Here is a 20,788-nt window from a genome sequence, read left to right as displayed (position 1 = left end):
ATTCCTCCCCTTTATAAGGCAAAACTTCCATGTGCCTTTTGGAATCTGCATCTCCAGTCCACTGGCGAGTCCATAAGCATCTCCTAGCAGAGATAGATAGTGCACTTACTTTAGATGCCAGCCGGCAGATTTCCCTCTGTGCATCTCTCATGTATAAGACTGAGTCTTTTATATGGTCAATTGTTAACAGGATCGTGTCTCTGTCTAGTGTGTCAATATTTTCTGACAGGTTATCTGACCATGCAGCGGCAGCACTGCACATCCAAGCTGACGCAATTGCTGGTCTGAGTATAATGCCTGAGTGTGTATATACAGACTTCAGGATCGCCTCCTGCCTTCTATCAGCAGGTTCCTTAAGGGCGGCCGTATCCTGGGACGGTAGTGCCACCTTTTTTGACAAACGTGTGAGCGCTTTATCCACCCTCGGGGGTGTTTCCCAACGTAACCTATCCTCTGGCGGGAAAGGGAACGCCATTAGTAATTTCTTAGGAATCACCAATTTCTTATCAGGGGAAGCCCACGCTTCTTCACACACTTCATTTAATTCATCTGACGGGGGAAAAACTACAGGTAGTTTTTTCTCCCCAAACATAATACCCTTTTTTGTGGTACCTGGATGTAAATCAGAAATATTTAACACCTCTTTCATTGCCTCAATCATGCAGCGAATGGCCTTAACGGGCATTAAATTTGACTCATCGTCGTCGACACTGGCGTCAGTATCCGTGTCGACATCTACTTGTGCCACCTGAGATAACGGGCGTTTTAGAGCCCCTGATGACTTTTGAGACCCTTGGACAGGCACGAGCTGAAGACTCGGCTGTCCCACAGTCGGCATGTCGTCAAATTTTTTATGTAAGGAGTCTATACGTGCACTCATTTCTTGCCATAATACCATCCACTCAGGTGTCTGCCCCGCAGGGGGTGACATCTCTGCTAAAGGCATCTGGTCCCCCTCCACATCATTATCCTCCTCAAACATGTCGACGCAGCCGTACCGACACACTCCACACACACAGGGAATGCTCAAATAGAGGACAGGACCCACAAAAGCCCTTTGGGGGGGACAGAGTAAGAGTATGCCAGCACACACCAGAGCGCTATATATATATACAGGGACTAACTGAGTTATGTCCCTAATAGCTGCTTATACTGTATACAGTGCCAATTTAGTGCCCCCCCTCTCTTTTCCCTCTTACTGTACTGTAGAAATGCAGGGAAGAGCCAGGGAGCTTCCTTCCAGCCGAGCTGTGAGGGAAAAATGGCGCCAGTGTGCTGAGGAGATAGGCTCCGCCCCTTTTCCGCGGCCTATTCTCCCGCTTTTTTTGGGATTCTGGCAGGGGTATTTACCTCATATATAGCCCCAGGGGCTATATATTGAGGTATTTTAGCCAGCCAAGGTGTTTTTATTGCTGCCTCAGGGCGCCCCCCCCCAGCGCCCTGCACCCTCAGTGACCGGAGTGTGAAGTGTGTATGAGGAGCAATGGCGCACAGCTGCAGTGCTGTGCGCTACCTTGGTGAAGACAGGATGTCTTCATGCCGCCGATTTTCCGGACCATCTTCCTGCTTCTGGCTCTGTAAGGGGGACGGCGGCGCAGCTCCGGGACCGAACATCAAGGCTGGGCCTGCGGTCGATCCCTCTGGAGCTAATGGTGTCCAGTAGCCTAAGAAGCCCAATCCGGCTGCAAGCAGGCGAGTTCGCTTCTTCTCCCCTTAGTCCCTCGCTGCAGTGAGCCTGTTGCCAGCAGGTCTCACTGAAAAAAACAAATTCTAAGACTATAACTTTCTAAGAGCTCAGGAGAGCCCCTAGTGTGCATCCAACCTCGGCCGGGCACGAAATCTAACTGAGGCTTGGAGGAGGGTCATAGTGGGAGGAGCCAGTGCACACCAGGTAGTCTAAGATCTTTCTAGAGTGCCCAGCCTCCTTCGGAGCCCGCTATTCCCCATGGTCCTTACGGAGTTCCCAGCATCCACTAGGACGTTAGAGAAATAGGATTTTAATACCTACCGGTAAAACCTTTTTATCTTAGTCCGTAGAGGATGCTGGGGTCACCACAGAACCAAGGGGTTTAGACAGGATTCACAGGAGACATGGGCACTTTAAGACTTTGAAAAGGTGTGAACTGGCTCCTCCCTCTATGCCCCTAATCCAGACTCCAGTTATATGAACTGTGCCCAGGGAGACGGACATTTCGAGGAAAGGATTTATTGTTAAACTAAGGTGAGATTCATACCAGCTCACACCGCAAACACACCACGCAACATGGCATTCAACAGAACACAAGCAAACGGCATGAACAATTGCAGCAACATGCTGACAAAAAACGTAACACAACAAGTGTGTAACCACAACTAATAACTGCAGATACAGTACGCACTGGGACGGGCGCCCAGCATCCTCTACGGACTAAGAGAAAAGGATTTACAGGTAGGTATTAAAATATTATTTTCTCAAACGTCCTAGAGGATGCTGGGGTCACCATAGAACCATGGGGTTATACCAAAGCTCTAGAACGGGCGGGAGAGTGCGGATGACTCTGCAGCACCGATTGACCGAACTTAAGGTCTTCATCGGCAAAGGTGTCAAACGTGTAGAACTTTGCAAATGTGTTTGACCCCGACCAAGTAGCTGCTCGGCAAAGTTGCAATGCCGAGACCCCCAAGGCAGCCGCCCAGGATGAGCCCACCTTTCTAGTAGAATGGGCCTTCACCGATTCCGGTAACGGCAATCCAGCAGTGGAATGAGCATGCTGAATCATGTTACAGATCCAGCGTGCAATGGTCTGCTTGGAAGCAGGACCCCCAACCTTGTTGGGAGCATACAGGACAACCAGAGCCTCTGTTTTCCTAATCTGAGCCGTTCTGGCGACAAATTTTCAAAGCTCTGACCACATCCAGAGATTTTGACTCAGCGAAGGCGTCAGTAGCCACAGGCACCACAATAGGTTGGTTCATGTGGAAAGAGAAAACCACTTTCGGTAGAAATTGTTGACGTGTCCTCAATTCAGCTTTATCTTCATGGAAGATCAAATAAGGGCTCTTGTGAAACAAGGCCGCCAACTCAGACACCCGCCTTGCAGATGCCAAGGCCAACAGGATGACCACTTTCCAAGTGAAGAATTTCAACTCCACCTTCCGTAAAGGTTCAAACCAATGTGATTGAAGGAACTGCAACACCACATTAAGATCCCATGGTGCCACTGGAGGCACAAATGGAGGTTGGATGTGCAACACGCCTTTCACGAAAGTCTGAACTTCTGGGAGGCCAATTGTTTCTGAAAGAAAACCGATAAGGCTGAAATCTGTACCTTAATTGAGCCCAATTTTAGGCCCGCATCCACACCTGCTTGTAGAAAATGGAGAAAACGTCCTAGCCGAAACTCTTCCGTAGGAGCCCCCTTGGATTCACACCAAGAAACATATTTCCTCCAAATACGGTGGTAATAAGTGTGGGAATTACTTCACTGGGAATACCCTTACGGGTAGGATTTTGCGCTCAACTGCCATGCCGTCAAACGTAGCCGCGGTAAGTCCTGATACACGCACGGCCCCTGTTGTAACAGGTCCTTGCGCAGAGGAAGAGGCCAGGGATCTCCTATGAGTAATTCCTGAAGATCTGGATACCAAGTCCTCCTTGGCCAGTCTGGGACAATGAGGATCGCCCGAATCCTTGCTCTTCTTAGGATCTTTAGAACTTTTGGAATGAGAGGAAGTGGAGGGAATACATACACCGACTGAAACACCCACGGTGTCACCAGAGCATCCACTGCAATTGCTTGAGGGTCCCTTGACCTGGGAAAATATCTCTGAAGCTTCTTTTTGAGACGAGATGCCATCATGTCTACTTGAGGAACTCCAACGACCTGTCACCTCTGCGAAGACTTCTTGGTGGAGGCCCCAATCTCCTGGATGGAGATCGTGTCTGCTGAGGAAGTCTGCTTCCCAGTTGTTCACTCCTGGAATGAAGATCGCTGACAGAGCGCTTGTATGCTTTTCCGCCCAACGGAAAATCCTTGTGGCTTCTGCCATTGCCGCTCTGCTTTTCGTTTCGCCCTGACGGTTTATGTACGCTACCGGCTGTTACATTGTCCGACTGGATTAGTACAGGCAGATCTCGAAAAATATGTTCGGCTTGCAGAAGGCCGTTGTAAATGGCCCTTAATTGCAGAACATTTATGTGGAGACAAGTTTCCTGACTTGACCATCTTCCTTGGAAGTTTTCTCCCATTGTGACTACCCCCCAGCCTCGGAGGCTTGCATCAGTGGTCACTAGGATCCAGTCCTGTATCCCGAACCTGCGTTCCTCTAGGAGGTGAGAGCTGTGCAGCCACCACAGGAGTGATACCCTGGTCTTGGACGACAGGATTATCCTCCGGTGTATGTGTAGGTGGGACCCGGACCACTTGTCCAAAAGGTCCCACTGGAACACTCTGGCATGGAATCTGCCAAACTGAATGGCCTCGTAGGCCGCAACCATCTTCCCCAGCAACCGAATGCATTGATGGATTGACACTCTTGCTGGTTTCAGAATTTGTTTGACCAGACTGTGAAGTTCCACTTTTCCACTGGAAGAAAGACTCTCTAGTTCTGTGTCCAATATCATTCCCAAAAACGACAACCGCATCGTCGGAATCAACTGTGATTTTGGCAAGTTTAGGAGCCAACCATATTGCTGAAGAACTGTCAGGGAGAGTGCAACGTTTTGCACCAACTGGTCCCTGGATCTCGCCTTTATCAGGAGATCGTCCAAGTATGGGATAATCATGACTCCCTGCTTGCGGAGAACCATCATCTCCGCCATCACTTTGGTGAAAATCCTCGGAGCCGTGGACAGACCAAACGGCAACGTTTGAAATTGGTAAAGACAATCGTGAACTGCAAACCTCAGGTAAGCCTGATGCGGAGGATAAATGGGAACATGTAAGTAGGCATCCTTTATGTCCACCGACACCATAAAATCCCCTTCCTTCAGACTGGAGATCACTGCTCGTAGAGACTCCACCTTGAATTTTAATTTCTTTAGGAAGAAATTTAGGGATTTCAGGTTTAGGATTGGTCTGACAGAGCCGTCCGGCTTCGGGACCACAAACAGGCTCGAATAAAAACCTTCTCCCTGTTGCGATTGGGAAACCCTGACGATAACTTGATTTTGACACAACAACTTTTGTATTGCATCGCAAACTACCTCCCTGTCCGGAAGAGAAGCTGGTAAGGCAGATTTGAAAAAACGGCGAGGGGGAACGTCTTGAAACTCCAGCTCGTACCCTTGGAATACTATTTGTAAAATCCATGGGTCTAGGTCCGAACGAACCTAAAACGGACTGAAGATTTTGAGACGTGCCCCCACCAGTGCGGCCTCCCGCATAGGAGCCCCAATGTCACGCGGTGGAATTGGCAGAAGCCTGGGAGGACTTCTGCTCCTGGGAGCCTGACAAGGCTGGTGATCGTTTACCTCTTCCTCTAGTAGCAAGGAATGAAGAACCTCGGCCCTTTCTGTATTTATTGGGCCGAAAGGACTGCATCTGATAGTGGTGCGTTTTATTTTGTTGTGGAGGAACATAAGGCAAAAAGGATGACTTACCCACGGTAGCCGTAGACACCAAATCATCAAGGCCGTCTCCAAATAAGGCCTTACCTTTATATGGTAGAGATTCCATACTTTTCTTGGAATCAGCATCAGCATTCCATTGGTGAATCCTCAACGCTCACCTAGCTGAGACTGCCATGGCATTGGCCTTTGATCCCAACAGACCAATATCTCTCGCAGCTTCTTTAAGGTATGTTGCAGCGTCCTTGATATAACCCAGCGTCAAGAGGATTCTATCCCTATCTAGTTATCTATTTCAGAAGACAAGTTGCCACTTTTCGATAGCACTACTTACCCACGCAAACGCAATGACAGGTCAGAGTAGCGTACCTGTGGTCGCATAAATGGACTTTAACGTAGTTTCTTGTTTACGATCCGCAGGATCCTTAAGGGCCGCCGTGGCAGGTGACAGGAGAGCCACCTTTTTAGACAAACGTGACAGGGCCTTATCCACAGTGGGGGGTGACTACCACTTTTCCCTATCCACCGAGGGAAACGGATAAGCTACCGTTATTCTTTTGGGAATCTGAAACTTTCTGTCAGGACCTTCCTAGACTTTTTCAAATAGCGTGTTCAGTTCATGAGAGGGAGGAAACTTTATCTCAGGTTTCTTCTTCTTGTACATACAGACCCTTCTATCTGGAACAGCAGGGTTCTCAGTGATATGCAATCATGTACTGAATGCTCTTTGCCAATTTCGGATCTAATCTGGAATCACTATAGTCGACACTGGAATCAGTGTCCGTGTCGGTATCAGTGTCAGCCAACTGAGTAAACGTGCGTTTCTGTTTCCCCAAGGGGACCTGAACTTGTAACATATCTTCCACACATTTCTTCCATGCCTGGGTCTGAGACTCAGACTTGTCTAATCTCTTACTAATACGAGCTACTTTAGCATTCAACACATTTACCCAATCAGGAGTCGGCGATGCAGACATGGTCACTCCCACCGCCTTTTGCGTCTCTAATACAGCCTCCTCCTGTGAAGAGCACTCAGCCTCAGACATGCCGACACACGTGTAATAAACACCCACAGACACACTGGGCTTATAGGGGACAGACCCACAGAAAAGCCTGTCAGAGAGAGACAGAGGGAATTTGCTAGCTCTCACCCTAGCGCCAAATCAATGGGTCTGAAGCGATTACGAAAATGCTCCAGACCTGTAGCGCTTTTTATATTATATTATTGCACCAAAAAACCTGCCTCACCCCCCCCGTTTTGCACCCTGATACTTGTTCAGCAGTGTGAGGAGGGACCAGCGTCTCTGCAGCCAGCGGAGATGAAATGGCGCCCAGTGAGCTGTGGGAACGAATCTCCGCCCCCTTAGTGGCGCGCTTCCATCCCGCTCTTTGTAATACTGATTATACTGGCTGTGGTTAGCACAGTGCCTTTGCACTAATGTCCTCTCTTGCCAGTTTATGCTGAGGATTTTAAGCTGCCCAGGTGCGTCCAATCTCACTAGGCACAATTCTAAAACTGGAGTCTGGAGGAGGGGCATAGAGGGAGGAGCCAGTTCACCCCCTTTCAAAGTCTTAAAGTGCCCATGTCTCCTGCGGATCCCGTCTATACCCCATGGTTCTATGGTGACCCCAGCATCCTCTAGGACGTATGAGAAAGTTGTGGTTGACGATCCCTGCTGTGTGAATAGATGCCGTGTGCATCCGTAAGTGCTGGGCACGGCCACAAGTGTGACGATGATAGGGCCATTCCCCCCTTCTTTTTTTTTTCCCAAGAGAACGGCCGATATATCGGCCAGTGTGTACGGGCCTTAACTGTAATTTTTCAAACCCAGCCTGTGACATAGTAGTTAGGAGCTGATTGGCTGGTACTTTATCACCTTTCACTTTATCGCTTCACTAGGCTTAATAAATCTGCCCCGAAGTCTAGCGGGAACACTACTTCAAGAATAGAAATTAGCAAAAATTAACAGTTTTTTGCTATTTTAATAGTTTTATACAAGACTACTGAGCTTTTATAAGGGACATTCACAGCACCCAAGTCTCTCTGGACAATACCTATACAAAGAAAATATTTATACAGTGGTTCCCAAACGCATACCTCCCAATACGACGCTCTCCAGGAGGGACACAATGCTCTGCTCCTGAACTTTTCTCTTAATGTATGATTGCCGGCACCTGTGTTGAAACACCTTTCTTATCCATTAATCTGTTGAACACAGGTGCAGACAATTATAAATAGAGAAAAAAATCCAGAAGCAGAGCATTGTGTCCCTCCTGGAGAGGGTCATGTTGGGAGGTATGCAAACGCAGTCCTCAGGGGAAGGGGAAGGGAAAGGGGGAAGGGAAAGGGGGAGGGGGGGGGAAGGGGGGGAGGGGGGGGGAAGGGGGGGAAAGGGGGAAGGGGGGAAGGGGGAAGGGGGGAAGGGGGAAGGGGGGGGGGGGGGGGGGGACTATAACAACACCTGGAGCCAAGACCATCTTAACAGCATTGTAAGCCCTGGGCAAAGCACTACCCACCCATTCACACAAATTAAAATATTAATTTACCTCTCCTGCAGTCCCGCCCTGTCTCTCCCCTTGCTTCCATACAGTGAATGGCTGTAGGCACTGATTGGTGGAAAGCTCTAGCCATCCACCAATCAGCATGCTGACAGCCAATCACTGTCTGGCTGCAGGTAGAGAATACTGGCTGGCCACTGTGTGTAATTCCCAATAAGACCAACCAGGCAGCATTCTCTACCTACCTACTAAGAAGCTACGAAGGCATCGGCCCAGGGGAGCAAATGCCCCGGCCCAACCCATACCTTCCCTAGAATCAAGGGGCCCTAAACAGCTGCCCAGCAAGCCGATACAGCGCTGCCTGAAGCACAAAGCATACCTAGGAAGTGTCCCTCTTTCAGTTATGTATAGATCAAAATGTTACAGCCACAAGGTGAGCATTACCATGATGTCAACAGTAATGCATGCAAGTTACTCATGCCTTCATGGGTCCCTATAGTGATTTCTAAGCACTTAAATACATGATCTACTACTAACTCCAAAATGTATCACAGTATACATGTATCAATGATGCAAAGAGAAATAAGATAAATATATAGATGTGTGTGTGTGTGTGTATATATCTATCTTAGATAGAGAGATAGATATATTAGTTATAGCTGCACCGTGAAAGGGGACTGTGCTGTAGCCCACCATACACCGACATACTTTCAAACGCAGGGACCTCAGTTAAGCAGCAGCAGCAACCCTCCGGTCCGCAGACGGTTGGTTCTATATCGGAGTGGGAGAAGAGACCTTGTGACGTACCTAGGGGAGGAGACACGTCACCAGGGGGAGGAGCTACGGGCGAAAAGGGTACCCGAAAAGTTCGCTCGCCACGCTTCGGGCACGGTGGCTCGCTCCGCTCCGCTTCTAAAGGTAATAGTTGGTGGCGTGGATAGTAGAGGAACTATCCCGCTGGCCTAGCTCCTCCCCCTTGCGTCGTAACTCCTCCCCCTTACGGAAAAGGTCCCTTAGCCCACTTGATTCTAGCATCTACCGTCCGGCAGACATCTCCAGTCCCAGTCCATGGACACAACAATTTCCGCCTAGCACATAATAGCTCTACTCTGATTGGCTGAACTCTTAGCCTTTGCGCGCATTGCATTATGGGAATTGTAGTCGCGGCACGTTCTGCCATAATAGAACGCTGACAGGAGTGAACCGCAACCGCCAGAATGCTTTGCGCGATGTCAATCAAAGGCAAGGAAAAAAAACATAAACAGGATACGGGCAGGCGGGAGGTTTTGAATCCTCCACCTTAAGAAGAGTTGCTTAGAAGAAGACTGATATGTTTTTTAGAAATTGACTTTATTGTAATGCTGATTTTGTAACAATGTTCTTGTGACATACTGCAGTTGTATTCCTATAGATTGGAACAAACATAACCATGTCCATATGCTCAGTCTTTGGAGGTATATTTACTAAGAGGCGACTTTTCTAAGCATTCTGACTGCGAGATTTAAAAGGGCAATAATATAAAATGCAAAGACAGGAGTGTCTGCAGTTAATAGGATTGCCCTTTTGAATCTCATGGCCAGAACCACTGCAACTTCTAAGAAGTTGAAAAGCATCAGTCCTCTGTTCTATCAAAATTTATGGACACGTTCCATAGGGTTGACTATCAGTAGCTCTGCTGTTGATGGTTTGAAACCATTGGTAAGAAAGCATCGATGATTGAGCTATCAACGGTTATCTTTGTGGAAGTGCAGGCCGCTGCCGGCATTAGCCACCACACACCCTCCCAACCATCCTGATTTTGGTGGAACAACACCGCTTTTGGGTCACTGTCCTGCTATCGCATCTAGCAACATGGGTGTTATGTGTAGCCATGGCAACAAAAAGATTAGTAACGGGTGTGTGGCCATATCCTTTTTCAAGCATATGCACCTTCGACTCGTGAATAACGGGCCTGATTCGGAGATAGACGCAAAGCAGATGTTCCACGCATTGGAACGATTATCGGCAGACTGTGCATGTGTTCCGTGTTCGCAGTGCACATGCGTCAAGGTACCTTTGCAATTGGGCTCGCAGTGAGGATTTAACTGGCAGCAAAAATGGAGGTGTGTCATGGTAGTTTTCGGAGCGTGTATCTGCTGTGAAATGCAAGCTCTTATATACAAAATACATGGCACCTGCGTCACTACTGCTGTGTCCAGTCTGCATAGCCATAGTGCTACCCTTAAGCCCAATGTTCCTTGTTCCTGTGTATACGCTGCAAAAGTGTACGCAGCTACAAATGAGTTGCAATTGGCACCGGTGGGCATCTGTCTACTTTTCTGGCGGTAACTACACTTGCTGATATCAGCAGTTGCCAAGCTGAGAAAATCACACTTGCATTAGCATACTTCTCTGAATCGGACCCAATGTCCCTACTCCCAAATGTTGGGAGGTATGCCATCGGGACGCAACCACTGTTCTTCATCATCCATGGGCTAATTTGAGAAGCAAGTGCCGGGATGGCCGGGTCCACTCCAATACAGGAACAGTACTTCTTCTGCCGCGGCCGCAACGCTCTGGCATCAGCAGCCTGCAGAGCTAGAGCATACACGGAAAGGCAGCATGGAGGAACAAAGAAAGTAGTGTCCTCCCAACTCTGTATCTGCAGGGCGCTCTGCCAGTCACTGAGTCCCTGCCACCCGGCAGTGCAGTGTGACACAGCCGCACTCTTCAGGTCCCGCTGCCACCCACCAGCCAGCCATACACACACATATAGGTAGCCATTGTGATCAGCTAGCGCTGCCTGCAGTGGCAGTAAGGTCTCAGGGTTATTGTTCTCCCACACAACCTCCAGCAGATTTGGAGCTGCCAGCCCATGTTTGTGCCAGGCTGGCAAGGCATGCTTGGACTGGTCATGTACATGCACTTGGGGAGCCACAGGTTACTGCCACTGGCAGGGCATGCATTGCTGGGTGTTCTAGTTCCACAACAATGATGATGCAGGTGACCAAATCCCTCACTCTGTAAGGAGGATGCCAGAGAAAAAGATTTTGGTTATTTAATAAAACATACTTTTCCTGGCTTAGCTAAGCAGGGCAACCAGCATTCTGGAACTTCTAGTTCCACTGTAGCTAGAAATCCATAGGTCACCTAAACCAACTTCACCGAAATAAATTCCCTATTTTATAATGCTTCTATTTAATCTAACTCGGTTCCATTATAATTGTAGTTGGATTTAAAGTTTCTGTGATACAGATTTGTGTTTGGCAGCAGGTAAACTATGTGCACTGTAACATGTAATTAGTTATTCCTGTAGTTCAGTATGATTATCAGTATAATAATCCTATAGTCATACACAGTATATAAAATTACAGTGATTTTTCCAAAATGAAAAACTGTTGATATTTTTCAATGCTATGAACGCTCTGAGTGCCATTTTTAAGTGTATATATATATAGTGTGTATGTGTGTGTGTATATATATATATATATATATATATATATATATATATACACTGCTCAAAAAAATAAAGGGAACACTTAAACAACACAATGTAACTCCAAATTAATCACACTTCTGTGAAATCAAACTGTCCACTTAGGAAGCAACACTGATTGACAATCAATTTCACATGCTGTTGTGCAAATGGAATTGACAACAGGTGGAAATTATAGGCAATTAGCAAGACACCCCCAATAAAGGAGTTCTTCTGCAGGTGGTGACCACAGACCACTTCTCAGCTCCTATGCTTTCTGGCTGATGTTTTGGTCACTTTTGAAAGCTGGCGGTGCTTTTACTCTAGTGGTAGCATGAGACGGAGTCTACAACCCACACAAGTGGCTCAGGTAGTGCAGCTCATCCAGGATGGCACATCAATGCGAGCTGTAACAAGTAGGTTTGCTGTGTCTGTCAGCGTAGTGTCCAGAGCATGGAGGCGCTACCAGGAGACAGGCCAGTACATCAGGAGACGTGGAGGAGGCTGTAGGAGGGCAACAACCCAGCAGCAGGACCGCTACCTCCGCCTTTGTGCAAGGATGAACAGGAGGAGCACTGCCAGAGCCCTGCAAAATGACCTCCAGCAAGCCACAAATGTGCATATGTCTACTCAAACAATCAGAAACAGACTCCATGAGGGTGGTATGAGGGTCCGACGTCCACAGGTGAGGGTTGTGCTTACAGCCCAACACCGTGCAGGACGTTTGGCATTTGCCAGAGAACACCAAGATTGGCAAATTCGCCACTGGCGCCCTGTGCTCTTCACAGATGAAAGCAGGTTCTCACTGAGCACATGTGACAGACGTGACAGAGTCTGGAGACGCCAAGGAGAACGTTCTGCTGCCTGCAACATCCTCCAGCATGACCGGTTTGGCAGTGGGTCAGTAATGGTGTGGGGTGGCATTTCTTTGGGGGGCCGCACAGCCCTCCATGTGCTCGCCAGAGGTAGCCTGACTGCCATTAGGTACCGAGACGAGATCCTAAACCCTTTGTGAGACCATATGCTGGTGCGGTTGGCCCTGGGTTCCTCCTAATGCAAGACAATGCTAGACCTCATGTGGCTGGAGTGTGTCAGCAGTTCCTGCAAGGCGAAGGCATTGATGCTATGGACTGGCCCGCCCGTTCCCCAGACCTGAATCCAGTTGAGCACATCTGTGACATCATGTTTCGCTCCATCCACCAACGCCACAGACTGTCCAGGAGTTGGCGGATGCTTTAGTCCAGGTCTGGGAGGAGATCCCTCAGGAGACCATCCGCCACCTCATCAGGAGCATGCCCAGGCATTGTAGAGAGGTCATACAGGCACGTGGAGGCCACACACACTACTGAGCCTCATTATGACTTGTTTTAAGGACATTACATCAAAGTTGGATCAGCCTGTAGTGTGTTTTTCCACTTTAATTTTGAGTGTGACTCCAAATCCAGACCTACATGGGTTAATAAGTGTGATTTCCATTGATAATTTTTGTGTGATTTTGTTGTCAGCACATTCAACTATGTAAAGAACAAAGTATTTAATAAGAATATTTCATTCATTCAGATCTAGGATGTGTTGTTTAAGTGTTCCCTTTATTTTTTTGAGCAGTGTGTATGTATATATATATATATATATATATATAAACAGAAAGTTCAGCACTCACCAAAGCAAGCTCACCTACCCTCATAACATCAATAAATAAATGATAGGGGTTTAGTTAGTGAATTTGCCAATGCACGGAAGCCTGCAAACCGCTCGCCAAGGTACCCCATCTTCATGCAGGTCCAACACTATCACAGAGTCTCAAAATTAAAACCTAGCAACTGTATCACACATAATATAACTGCAAATATGCCCACTTGGTTTACTGTGTATCTGCCAAATACTCCATGGTTTTTAAAGGTACATTAGTCACCTGACACTGGCTGATAAATTACTAAAGAGCAGCTGACTCAGGTTTAAGATAATTGGGCTTGCATAGGGGTGCATGAACAAAGCTTGTGGCCACAGTTAATATGAGTTAACCAAAGATTAACCCTACAATATAACAACAAATGTAAAACCACAGCACTCACCACCCCAGATCAGCAGAATGAACGGCACTGAGAGTTTTGTTTAAAATAGAAACAAAACAACTTGTATTGTAGCAGATCAATGTTTTGGAGATCCCGATGCATCGTCGGGTCCATACAATACTTGTATGCTCCTGATGACAGAACAGGAACTCCGAAACATTGGTCTGCTACAATACAAGTTGTTTCTATTTCTCTAACGTCCTAGTGGATGCTGGGGACTCCGTAAGGACCATGGGGAATAGACGGGCTCCGCATGAGACAGGGCACTTTAAGAAAGAATTAGGAATACTGGTGTGCACTGGCTCCTCTCTCTATGTCCCTCCTCCAGACCTCAGTTAGAATCTGTGCCCGGATGAGCTGGGTGCACTTTAGTGAGCTCTCCTCAGCTTGCTAGATAGAAAGTATTTTGTTAGGATTTTTTATTTTCAGAGAGATCTGCTGGCAACAGACTCTCTGCTACGTGGGACTGAGGGGAGAGAAGCAGACCTACTAACTGCGGATAGGTAATGCTTCTTAGGCTACTGGACACCATTAGCTCCAGTGGGATCAAACACAGGAACGCACCCTTGGTCGTCCGATCCCAGAGCCGCGCCACCGTCCCCCTCGCAGAGCCAGAAGCCGGCGTGAGAAGCAAGAAGACTTCAGAAGTGGCAGCAGAAGACTCTAGTCTTCATATGAGGCCATTGCTCCCACATTACACCCACACACTCCGGTCACTGTATGGTGCAGGGCAAGGGGGGGACGCCCTGGGCAGCAATTAGAGACCTTTTGGCAAAGTGGGCATATATACAGTTGGGCACTGTATATATGCATGAGCCCCCACCATTATTTTACACAAAATCGCGGGACAGAAGCCCGCCGCTGAGGGGGCGGAGCTTCTTCCTCAGCACTCACCAGCGCCATTTTCTCTCCACAGCTCCGCTGAGAGGAAGCTCCCCAGGCTCTCCCCTGCAGAAGCACGATAGAAGAGGGTGAAAAAGAGCGGGGGGGGCACATAAATTTGGCGTAAAAACAATATATACAGCAGCTACTGGGTTAACACTACGTTACTGTGTGATTCCTGGGTCATATAGCGCTGGGGTGTGTGCTGGCATACTCTCTCTCTGTCTCTCCAAAGGGCCTTGTGGGGGAACTGTCTTCAAATAGAGCATCCCCTGTGTGTGTGGTGTGTCGGTACGTGTGTGTCGACATGTCTGAGGTAAAAGGCTCCCCTAAGGAGGATATGGAGCTAATATGTGTGTGAGAGGGTGTCTCCGTCGACAACGCCGACACCTGTTTGGATATGTGTAAGTGCTAAGGTGAATTTATTGCACAAAAGATTAGAGAACAGACAGGAAATCTACCCATGTCTGTCCCTATGGCGCAGAGACCTTCAGATTCTCACAATGCTCACTATCCAAAATAATAGACACTGATATCGACACGGAGTTTGACTCCAGTGTCGACTACGATAATGCAAAGTTACAGCCAAAATGGCAAAAAAGTATTCAATATATGATTATTGTAACAAAAGATGATTTGCATATCACTGATGACTCATCTGTCCCTGACACAAGGGTACACATTTTAAGGGGAAGAAAGCTGAGGTAAATTTCCCTCCTCTCATGAGGAAAAAGAGCGGGAATCTCCAGACAAGAGACTGCAGCTTCCCACAAAGAATTCTCAGGCAGTATCCTTTCCCCACTAGGGCCAGGATGTGATGGGAATCTTCCCCTAGGGTGTCACGTTTGCCCAAAAGGTAGCCCTAGCTATTCTCAGGGATCCTGCAGATAGCGTGCACATTTGGATACACTACTCAGACCGGCGATTGTGTCGGCATGGGTTTATAGCGCTGTGGCGGCGTGGACAGGTACCTTATCAGCAGAAATTGAGACCCTAGTATGTATATATATATATATATATATATATATGTGTACATATATATATATATATATATATATTAAAGATGCTGTCTTAAGAGATATATATCATAAAACATGCCCAAAGAGACATGAGTATACTGGGTCCTAGAGGCAAAGCTATGTCGATTTCTGCTTGACGTATCCTGTAGAATATGCAATGGACAGATGATGCCAACTTAAGTGGCATATGGAAGGCTGAGGATTGTGTGGAGAAGGGTTCTCGGACCTGGTCTCCACAGCTATAGCTGGTAATTCTGATATTTTGCCTTATATTCCTGCACAGCCTAGGAAAGCACGTCATCAAATGCAGCCGTTCGAACAAAGAAACAAGAAAGTCCGAGGTGCATCCTTTCTTGCCAGAGGCGGGGGCAGAGGAAACCAGCTGCACAACACAGCTAGTTCACAGGAACAGAAGTCCTCCCCAGCCTCTACGAAAATCCACCGTATGTCGCTGGTTCACTCCCTGTTAGATCCCTGGGCAATAGATGTTGTGTCTCAGGGATACAAGTTGGACTTTGAGAAGATGCCTCCTCACTGACGGCCCAGCCGACTCCCCCCCCCCCCCCCACCGAGAGGGAAACAGGGTTAACTGCAATTCACAAATTGTATCTTCAACAGGTGGTGGTCAAGGTTCCCTTCCTTCAACAAGGAGGGGGTTATTATTCAACCATGTTGTAGTCCCGAAACCAGGTGGTTCGGTCAGACCCATATTGAATTTAAAATCCCTGAACATATACTTGGAAAGTTCAAGATGGAATCGCTCAGAGTGGTCATCGCAAGGGAGGGGGATTTTATGGTGTCTCTGGACATAAAGGATGCTAACCTTCATGTCCCCGTTTATCCACCTCATCAGGAGTACCTCAGATTTGTGGTACAGGATTGTCATTACCAATTCCAGACGTTACCGTTTGGTCTGTCCACGGCACCGAGAATATTTACCAAGGTAATGGCAGTAATGATGGTGCTCCTGCGAAAGCAAGGAGTCACAATTATCCCATACTTGGACGATCTCCTCATAAAGGCGAGGTCCAGAGAGCAGTTGCTGATTAGTGTAGCACGCTCTCGGGAAGTGTTACAACAGCACGGCTGGTTTCTGAATATTCCAAAGTCGCAGCTTAATCCTACGACGTGTCTGCCCTTCCTGGGCATGATTCTGGACACAGACCAGAAGAAGGTTTTCTCCCGACGGGGAAGGCTCAGGAACACATGACACTGGTCAGAGACCTCTTAAAACCAAAACAGGTGTCGGTGCATCACTGCACGAGAGTCCTGGGAAAGATGGTGGCGTCATACGAGGCCATTCCCTTCGGCAGGTTCCATGCGAGGACCTTTTCAATGGGATCTGTTGGACAAGTGGTCTGGATTGCATCTACAGATGCATCGGCTGATCACCCTATCCCCCAGGGCCAGGGTGTCTCTTCTGTGGTGGCTGCAGGGTACTCACCTTCTCGAGGGCCGCAGGTTCGGCATTCAGGACTGGGTCCTGGTGACCACGGATGCAAGCCTCCAAAGGGTGGGGGGCAGTCACTCAGGGAAGAAGTTTCCAAGGGCTGTGGTCAAGTCAGAAGACTTGCCTTCACATCAATATCCTGGAGCTAAGGGCCATATACAATGCCCTAAGTCAAGCGGAGACCCTGCTTCACAACCAATCGGTGCTGATTCAATCAGACAACATCACCGCAGTGGCTCATGTAAACCGCCAAGGCGGCACAAGGAGCAGGGTGGCGATGGCGGAAGCCACCAGAATTCTTTGATGGGAGGAGAATCACATACGAGCACTGTCAGCAGTGTTCATTCCGGGAGTGGACAACTGGGAAGCAGACTTCCTCAGCAGGCACGACCTCCACCCGGGAGAGTGGGGACTTCATCAAGAAGTCTTCACGCAGATTGTAGGTCGGTGGGAACTGCCACAGGTGGACATGATGGCACCCCGCCTCAACAAAAGGTTACAGAGGTATTGCGCCAGGTCAAGAGACCCTCAGGCGATAGCTGTAGACGCATTGGTGACACCGTGGATGTTACAGTCGGTTTATGTGTTTCCTCCTCTTCCTCTCATACCCAAGGTGCTGAGAATCATAAGAAAAAGAGGAGTGAGAACAATACTCATTGTTCCGGATTGGCCAAGAAGGACTTGGTATCCAAAGCTGCAAGAAATGCTCACAGAGGACCCATGGCCTCTGCCTCTAAGGCAGGATCTGTTGCAGCAGGGACCTTGTCTGTTCCAAGACTTACCGCGGCTGCGTTTGACGGCAGGGCGGTTGAACGCCGGATCCTAGTAGAAAAAGGGATTCCGGATGAGGTTATTCCTACGCTAATAAAGGCTAGGAAGGACGTGACGGCTAAACATTATCACCGTATACGGCGAAAATATGTTGCTTGGTGTGAGGCCAGGAATGCCCCTACAGAGGAATTCCAGCTGGGCCGTTTCCTTCACTTCCTACAGTCGGGAGTGACTTTGGGCCTAAAATTGTGGTCCATTAAGGTCCAGATTTCGGCCCTATCCATTTTCTTTCAAAAAGAACTAGTGCTGCATATTCAGCCCCCGTTTGTGCCCCCAGTGGCACCTTGGGATCTTTACGTGGTGTTGAGTTTCCTGAAATCACACTGGTTTGAGCCACTTAAAACCATGGACTTAAAATATCTCACGTGGAAGGTGATCATGCTATTAGCTTTGGCTTCGGCTAGGCGTGTGTCAGAATTGGCGGCTTTGTCACATAAAAGCCCCTATTTGGTTTTCCATATGGACAGGGAAGAATTGCGGACTCGTCCGCAATTTCTGCCAAATGTGGGGTCATCTTTTCATATGAACCAACCTATTGGTAGGTGAGCTTGCTTTGGTGAGTGCTGAACTTTCTGTTTGTATATTTTTAAGTAGGTGGCCATGGGCTACATGCACCCCACCCTATGAGTGGTGACACTGCACCCTGCTTCTGGGGTGGTGAGTGCTGTGGTTTTACATTTGTTGTTATATATATATATATATATATATATTATTATTATTATATACCAAAAGCTCAATAGAAATACTTGCTCCCATGCCAAAATGGTAGAATCCATACACCAATTCACAGAATGAACGGCACTGATAGTCTTGTTTAAAGAAAATAGAAACAACTTGTATTGTAGCAGACCAATGTTTCGGAGTTCCTGTTCTGTCGTCAGGAGCATACAAGTATAGTATGGACCTGACGATGCAGCGGGATCTCCAAAACGTTGATCTGCTACAATACAAGTTGTTTTGTTTCTATTTTAAATAAGACTCTCAGTGCCGTTCATTCTGTTGATTGGTATCTATATGTGTTTGTGTGAATGAATATTATGTGTTTTTTCCCTTCAATATTGAAAATGGGAGTGGCATAATTAAGTGGGAGGAGCTATAAATAGAGGGGAGCATTCTTAAACCGCCCCCCCCCCCCCTAAAAGTAAAGTCTAGATCCGCTACTGTCACACAAAAATGGCAAAACTGGTTATCATCACCGTCAGATAATCAATGGTTGGTAATCAAATCTAATCTCTGCACATGTTACATCTGCCCTACCTGCAGTGCAACATGGTTTTGCCCATTAGTGTGCTTTTTTAGTTTGCTAACAAACCTGAATAAGGCCCTCTGTCGCTAGCAATGTGCGCTCCCGCAGGTCACTAGCAGCATCCTTTTTAGTCTGTAAATGCGGCTCAATTTTAAAAATGTCACTAGTGACTAGGTGCAAATCGTGCAGTGCGTATGTGACCAATTACGAATGACTAATTTTAATTAGGCTAAAACAAAACAATTTCGAAGTGTCGGATGACTCATGTATATTGTTTGGTCGTTTTATAAAATTGCTCAGTGTGTACGCACAGTATCGTTTGTCTGGGAGTTCCAAAGCGTTCAAGGGAAAACGTGAGCAACATCATATCGTTTGCATGTCGTCTAATGTGACTTTTGCAGCAAACCAACTCAGCAAATGAACCGCCATGTCAAGATGTATAAAGCTGCAGCATAATATATATTTCTCATACGTCCTAGAGGATGCTGGGGTCCACATCATGACCATGGGGGGTATAGATGGTTCCGCAGGAGCCATGGGCACTCTTAAGACTTTTCAATGGATGTGAACTGGCTCCTCCCTCTATGCCCCTCCTCCAGACCTCAGTTTTAGAAATGCGCCCAGGCAGACTGGATGCACTCTGACGAGCTCTACTGAGTTTCTCTGAAAAGACTTATGTTAGGTTTTTTATTTTCAGGGAGAACTGCTGGCAACAGACTCCCTGCTTCGTGGGACTGAGGGGGCAGAAGTAGGAACCAACTTCCTGAAGAGTTTCATGGCTCTGCTTCTGGATGACAGGACACCATTAGCTCCTGAAGGGTACTGAACGCTAGCCGTGTCTAGATACTCACTCCCACAGCACGCCGTCACCCCCCTCACAGAGCCAGAAGTCAGAAGACAGGTGAGTAGAAGAAGACAGATCTTCTATCAAGTAAAGTGACGGCTGAGGTACCACGCGGCTGGCATGAGCACAGCACGCCATTGCTGCCCACACACACAGGCACTGCAGGGTGCAGGGCGCGGGGGGGGGGGGGCGCCCTGGGCAGAAAAAACACCTCTATAAACTGGCAAAAATGGGGCATAAGATGCCCAGGCACAGCCCTACCCCTGCCAGTATAAATATTATGAAAAGTTTCTGAGGTAAAAAGGGCGGAGCTTCTTTCTCAGGCAGCCAGCACACTGCTCAGTGCCATTTTCTCTCTCCTCAGGCTGCAGAGACATCGCTGGTCCTCCTTCACTTCTGACTACAAGTATCAGGGTGCAAAACAGGAGGGGGCACAAGCGAATTTGGTGCTTTACAAGTGTGTTTTACTGTGTAAAAAGCGCTGCATGTCAGTGGGCATTCTGTGTTCACAGGCATTAGATACTGGCGCTGGGGTTGTGAACTGGCTGCTCCTAAACTGTGTCCCTCTGACAGATTTTACTGTGGGTCTGTCCCCTATAAGTCCCAGTGTGTCTGTGTGTGTGTTGTACACGTGTGTAAGACATGTCAGAGGCAGGGAGTTCCTCCCCGGAGGAAACCATTTTAGGGACACAGAAGTGTAATGTGGTGGCGCTGCCGGCAAACCAAGAGCCTGCATGGGTGAAAGAAATACGTGATAGTATGCATCATATCAATAGGAGATTAGATAAATCTGAATCTCATGCTGAGTACTGGAGAAAATCTGTGGAGGATGTGATTTTTCAGGGCTCTGTTCTTCCATCCGCAGGCGACCCCTCTGGGTCACATAAGAGACCATTTGCAAATATTCTGAATACTGATACTGACACAGACACTGATTCTTGTG

At 47.8% G+C, this 20,788-nt stretch overlaps 1 protein-coding gene across 4 annotated transcripts in view; it reads right to left on the bottom strand.

Moving 5' to 3' along the window:
- The window catches only part of LOC135054976 (centromere protein Q-like), a 156,965-nt gene extending 147,861 nt beyond the window's left edge, over positions 1–9,104 (bottom strand). Inside the window, exon 1 of one of the 4 annotated variants that reach the window (XM_063958494.1) lies at positions 8,855–9,104. The gene's annotated coding sequence lies outside the window, so the exon portion shown is untranslated. The other 3 variants (XM_063958493.1, XM_063958495.1, XM_063958496.1) reach the window with 3 other exon arrangements.
- Between the last annotated feature and the right edge of the window lie 11,684 nt (positions 9,105–20,788).

This window comes from Pseudophryne corroboree, chromosome 3, assembly GCF_028390025.1.
Source record: "Pseudophryne corroboree isolate aPseCor3 chromosome 3, aPseCor3.hap2, whole genome shotgun sequence".
Classification (NCBI taxonomy): Eukaryota; Metazoa; Chordata; class Amphibia; order Anura; family Myobatrachidae; genus Pseudophryne; species Pseudophryne corroboree.
The sequence above is the reverse complement of the archived record's forward strand: the minus strand, read 5'-3'. Positions and strand labels throughout refer to the sequence as shown.